The 5,985-nt window shown below is 42.0% G+C and overlaps 1 long non-coding RNA gene across 1 annotated transcript; it reads right to left on the reverse strand.

The window, feature by feature from the left end:
• Positions 1-837: 837 nt before the first annotated feature.
• Positions 838-2,374, reverse strand: LOC146715366 (uncharacterized). Its single transcript, XR_014918974.1, has 2 exons — positions 2,040-2,374; positions 838-1,539 (listed from the first exon to the last, which is right to left on the reverse strand). It is a non-coding gene; the product is annotated as an uncharacterized LOC146715366 (long non-coding RNA).
• Between the last annotated feature and the right edge of the window lie 3,611 nt (positions 2,375-5,985).

A 5,985-nucleotide genomic window follows, 5' to 3' on the forward strand; every position in this document is an offset into this window, starting at 1 on the left:
CTGAGCTTCAGTACAGATTCAAGTTGCAGTTATTTACATGTCTTACCACCTTAAATCTTCACTCAAAGACAAGTATATAGGAATGACTGCCAAATTTATTTGCCACTGAAGCCGAAGGATGGCATCTGAATAAAACCTCTCTTGACATGCCTAGATGACATTAAAGCTTGGTTGGCTCTAAACTTTTTAAATTTGAATGAAAAGAAAACAGATTTGTTGGTGTTTGGACCCAGTGGCCCCTGTGAGTCCTCTTCTTTTCATTTGGAACCCCTGGAGGTTTATTTTAAACCTGTTGTTACTGCCCTTGGTTTTAAGTTGGACCAGTCCATTTTTATCATTTAAGGCGACTGGCAAGAGTGAAATCGTTTCTTTCTAGGCAGCACTTTGAAACCGTGATCCATGCTTTTATTTCTTCCCCTGTGGACTACTGTAACGCACTTTATGTGGGGGTCAGTCAGTTGTTACTCTGACATCTGCAGCTGGTTCAAAATGTATATTGACAGTGCATAGGTGTATCATATATAAGAGACAAATGTTGTTCCTTCAGTATGTTGGCATTACTAAATTTGGCTCAAATGCTTACATACATGTGTAAAAAGAAAATGTACAAGCTGTGAGCTGTTTCAAATCAAATCACTTTTATTGTCACATCACATGTGCAGGTACATTGGTACAGCACATGTGAGTGAAATTCTTGTGTGCGAGCTTCACAAGCAACAGAGTTGTGCAAAATACAATAATGTAAACAAGCAAAATACAAGAATGGCTACTAATAAATATATGTACAATATATAGTAGTATATATATGTTTCTGATAAAATGAAGAGTAGACTGATGTATTAAATATTCCTTTATTGGGTGAGAAAATCAGACCATGTCATAACTGCTTTAAGTCATACAGAATAGATATCAGAGCTTTAAACAGGCTGACGTCTGCTAAATTGGTCAAACTGGGCAGAAAGTATACAAACACATAACATCCTTATAGAATATGATGTAACACTATAGATCAACTTAGCTCAGAATATATAAAGCATATAAACAATTACAGCAATATGATGCAACAAACACAGCAGTGCTACTGATCCAAAATCCTCAAAGCTTCATAGAACTGAAACAAACATTTATTTTTAGCTCCATTCTGCTGCTGATACATACTTTAGGTTTCTGAACATTGAACTTGTTGCTGCCTTTCATAGTGTGTAACTTGAAGGCCCTGAGTACTTTCTCTCACACTGAAAACACTGGGATGATAACATTATTTGAACATTACCTAATAAGACTGATTCAGGACAGACAATTAGTTATTTTAAACTTTTCTAGCAGTCCTTCACAAACAGGGAACAGTCTGTCTATTCTCTCCATCTGTCAGCTGCTGCTGGCTCTTCCTCCTCCTCTTCCTCACATACTGCTGAGATTGTCCTGGTGGATCATCAGGGGTGCAAAGCCTCACAGATGATGTAATGCAGTGGGTCCCTCAGTCTGTCCTCACTCTGGACACTTGCAGGTGTCACACATAGAAATCAAATGTGTGATAAGCTGCAGGATTCAAACACAAGTGTGACTTATAAATACATGTTCATACTTTTATTCCACAATCAGAGAGAAAGAAACAGAGAGAGAGTGCAGGACAGACAGGTGACAGTCTCAGGTGTACACACTGCTACAAAACAGCACCAGAGAAGGAGGATTTAGTGTTTGTGTCATTACGAGTGCTAAACAAGAAGAGTTCCCAGATGGTACAGTGGACACATGTGTGACTCCTGTGATTAAAGCATCTTTCTTTCAGCTTAAGGAGTGAACCGTCAGCTGACTGACATGACTGACTTTAATTACGCATAAAATCATCACATTCTCTGTAAGATTAAAGTCAGCTATTGAACGGCGAATATTTTGAAGTGAAGGCTTTAAAACCAAGTTAGTACAAACGTCGCTAATGTCACATAACTTTCCCGACATGTTGCCAACAGTAATGTTTTAATGTTCTTCATTATAAAAACATTTGCGCATAAATAAGTGACATAATATTCAGTACTTACTTCTGGAAGTTTACTCTTCGTCCGCTCCGCTTCCGCCGTTTTTTTTCGGCAAAATTATCCAAACCACCGCCGCGCTATGAAGTCTGGGATATGTTGGGCCATGAAGGCTACACAGACCCATCCTTAAAATTCAGGGAAATTAAGGACACATTTGAGGGCCGCATTTCGAGCAGCCTTTGAATTGGGACAGTCTTTGTCGTGTCGCTGTGACATAATCAGCCTTAAAATGCGGCCTTTAAGGCTGCAGACCCCAAATCCGGTCATTGGTACTTCCTGGCTTGTGTAGTTACTAGGTAACAAAAGCTCAACACTGCCCCTAGCGTCCTGGAGCACTTCCGTTGTGTTTTGGAGTTTGCGCGTGTTTTGGGGTTTGCGCGTGTTTTGGGGTTTGCGCGTGTTTTGGATTTTGCACGTGTTTTGTATTTTGCACGTGTTTTGGATTTTGTACGTGTTTTGTATTTTGCATGTGTTTTGTATTTTGCACGTGTTTTGTATTTTGCATGTGTTTTGGAGTTTGCACGTGTTTTGGATTTTGTACGTGTTTTGGATTTTGCACGCGTTTTGTATTTTGTACGTGTTTTGTATTTTGTACGTGTTTTGTATTTTGCATGTGTTTTGGATTTTGTAAGTGTTTTGGAGTTTGCACGTGTTTTGTATTTTGCACGTGTTTTGTATATTGTACGTGTTTTGTATTTTGTACGTGTTTTGTATTTTGCATGTGTTTTGTATTTTGTACGTGTTTTGGAGTTTGCATGTGTTTTGGATTTTGTACGTGTTTTGGAGTTTGCATGTGTTTTGTATTTTGTACGTGTTTTGTCTTTTGCATGTGTTTTTTATTTTGTAAGTGTTTTGGAGTTTGCACGTGTTTTGTATTTTGTACGTGTTTTGGATTTTGCATGTTTTTTATATTTTGTACGTGTTTTGTCTTTTGCATGTGTTTTTTATTTTGTAAGTGTTTTGGAGCTTGCATGTGTTTTGGATTTTGCACGTGTTTTGGATTTTGTAAGTGTTTTGGAGTTTGTATGTGCTTTGTCTCTAGGGGCCACCGTAGTTATCAGCTATTTTGAAACAAAAAAATACACTTTTTATCCATAACAAGAAATCTATAACAGCAAATGAACTGTACAGCAGAAAATGCAAATGCTATTTATGGTCTCCTCACAATAACGATAAGAAAAATAAACTGGGCCAATATGGCATGTTGGTTAATACAGAGATACACATGTTAATGTGATCTCTGGTCTCCCACTCAGAGACACAGGTCTCCGAGTGTCCAGCATTCAGACGGCTGCCTAAGGACACTCTTCATGTGAGAGAAAATCTGCTCACACAGATATGTAGAGCCAAATACTGTCAATGAGGCCTCTGCAATGTTCTAAAGACAGTTAAGCTTGTCAGGTAGTGATGTCCAGCAGGTGAAAATGCAGCTCCATGAACACACACAGCTGTGGATTCCAGCTGCGTTCGTAGTTCTGCAAACTTCGACCCCCACAGAGTCGAGCTCTTTAGTTCAATCAGCTGCATTTGGATGTCCTCTGTGTCCAGCCAGTTAATGCGGGACAAATCCAGCTGCTCATTAAAGCTTTCTGATGAGAGCATGAGGGTGGGAATGGATGTTTGTGTCTGTGTGTGCCTGTATGTCTGTGTCTATATGTCAGGTTGGGTATCAGACGCCACCTCTCTGGGGACACCTCAGGCCCTCCAAGGTTTGGAGGCCTATCTCCACCCACCACCACTTCCCCTGCCGGTGGCGGACTCCCTCAGGTGTCGGTGTGTTGGTGGTTCTTTGTGTCTGGGGGTGGGCGTCCGGGTACACACCGGCTCACTCCTTGGCGGCCGCTTGTCGGGGCCTGGGGCCTGGGGCTCGCTCGGGCCCCTTTGGAGGTGGGGTGCCCCCGGCCTCTCGGCCTGGGGCTCGGTCACTCAGGCGCAGCTGGGGGCCGGCGGAGCTCACGGGCGCGTCACTGCAACTCCCCCTGACTTCTGCTCCGCGGCTGCTGGGCGAGCCCTCATCTGGGACTCTCCTCAGCTCTTACTGGAACAGTGGCGCGGCTGCCCCTCTGTTGGTCTTCCATGGTCTCTTGTGTTCTGGGGGCCTCTGGATGTCTGGAGTTTTGATCTCCTCCATACCCGCTTCACACCCTGGAGGACGGGGCTGTGGCCCCCCCACACTCCCTAGCAGATCATTACATGGAGAAACCTTTGGAATGCAAGCATGCTGATCCACACAGGTATGCACACATGGGTATTCACAGACGCGGACTAAAGCTTTCTTGGCTGCTACCTCAAAGCACACTGTGCGCTGTCTATCTTGCGTGCTGCACAATATCGTTTATTATTTAGTAAATATTGATATCTATGGCTAGCTAGTTTATTGTGATGGTGCTTTGTTTTCTCTATTATTATGTTGCTCTTTGTTGTTTGCTGTCTCCTCTGTTTGTTTTTTTTGTTTGTTTTTTTTTTTTCTCCATACAGGTGACCCAGGAGTTCTTTTTTTTTTTTTTTTTTTTTTTTCTCTCTCTTCCCCCCCCTTCTCACCGTCTCTTCTCCCCTTTGGTTTTCTGTCTTTCTCTCCCCCTCTTTCTCTCATTCATTCCCCCTGTCCTATTTATTAAAAAAACAAAAAAAACAAAAAAAAAAATGACAAAGGATGAACTGAAGCTCTGCCATCACGTAATGTCGCATACTGCTGTTTCTGATGTCATTTAAAAGAAAAAAAAAAAAAAAGCTTTCTGATGTGATTTGAGAAGAAAACATTGGTCCATACACCTGAAAGTCCCGAAAACACATTTTGAATTCTGTCTCGAGTCTACAGATGTATCCGTGTATTTCCGTGGTGCTGATGCTGCACTGAGCTGAAAGCTCCTGAAGCATTTGAAGTGTCGGAATGTGGAAATTTCAACATTGCTTGAAAAAACTGCCAGCTAGCAACGTCCCTCTTATTTTTAGCCAATTACAAGTTGAATCTGGTAGTTGGGCTTGTTAGCTAAGATACTGTCATTAAGAAGCGGCACAACTAATGTGTCTATGCGAGCTAATTTGCGATGTGCACCGCTGGCCCGGCCATTTATTTTTTAATGCACCTTCTCAGATTACTTCACTGCGTGTCGTGCCCAGGGCTGGACTGGGACAAAAAAAATCGGCCCTGGCATTTTGACTAGAGACCGGCCCACCAGGTATTAAAGCTATAAAGCCTTTGAATGAAAACAAACGCTGTTGTGACAGTGATGTACAGTCTTGTTGGTATATGTATGATATCTATACATTTTACATTAGATAAAAACTGCGATTTGATTATCTTAAGATAATTATTTATTAAAAGCTAGACATTTTAAATGAGAATAAGAAAAAAAAGTATTTCTTTATGCCCCCCTTTCCCTGTTAATGCCCTACCTGGCCCCCTGGCAACACTTTGCTAGACCCGCCCCTGTACACATAGCCGTCAGCTACGTACAAAATGTATTACCCTGCTAAAAGAGTTCCCTCATCATCTTTTAAGACAGAGCTTCCCAAAGTGTGGGGACCGCCCCCTAGGGGGGGGGGGGGGCGCGGTATGAAAAGGAAAAAACAAAAACAAAGAAACAATGCTTGTACACTGCTAGCACGGGGCGCCCACACAAACGCAAATCAGGAGATGAAGCATCGCTGAATATGTTTCCAAACCAACTTCATTCTAAGCCAAAGACTAGAAAGCATATCTTCCCTTTGGCTTCACCTGCACAAGTGCCAAGGTAGGTCTCCCCTGCTTAATTGGTTTTACCTTCGTCGTGAGCACGCGCTGGGCTCTCCAAATTATGGACAAACAGTATCCCACATTCTTGATTTTTAGTTCACAAACACTTCTTGTAATGACTAACTACTCCTGACATTTTGGAGATGTTAGCTCTTTATACAGTAAAGTTACAGTGGGATAGTCAGATTAACAGTAACAGTATTTTGTCATTCT

Source organism: Copadichromis virginalis, linkage group LG3 (genome assembly GCF_057382275.1).
Source record: "Copadichromis virginalis isolate Kocher_CV1m ecotype Utaka linkage group LG3, C_Virginalis_male_GT1.1, whole genome shotgun sequence".
Lineage (NCBI taxonomy): Eukaryota > Metazoa > Chordata > Actinopteri > Cichliformes > Cichlidae > Copadichromis > Copadichromis virginalis.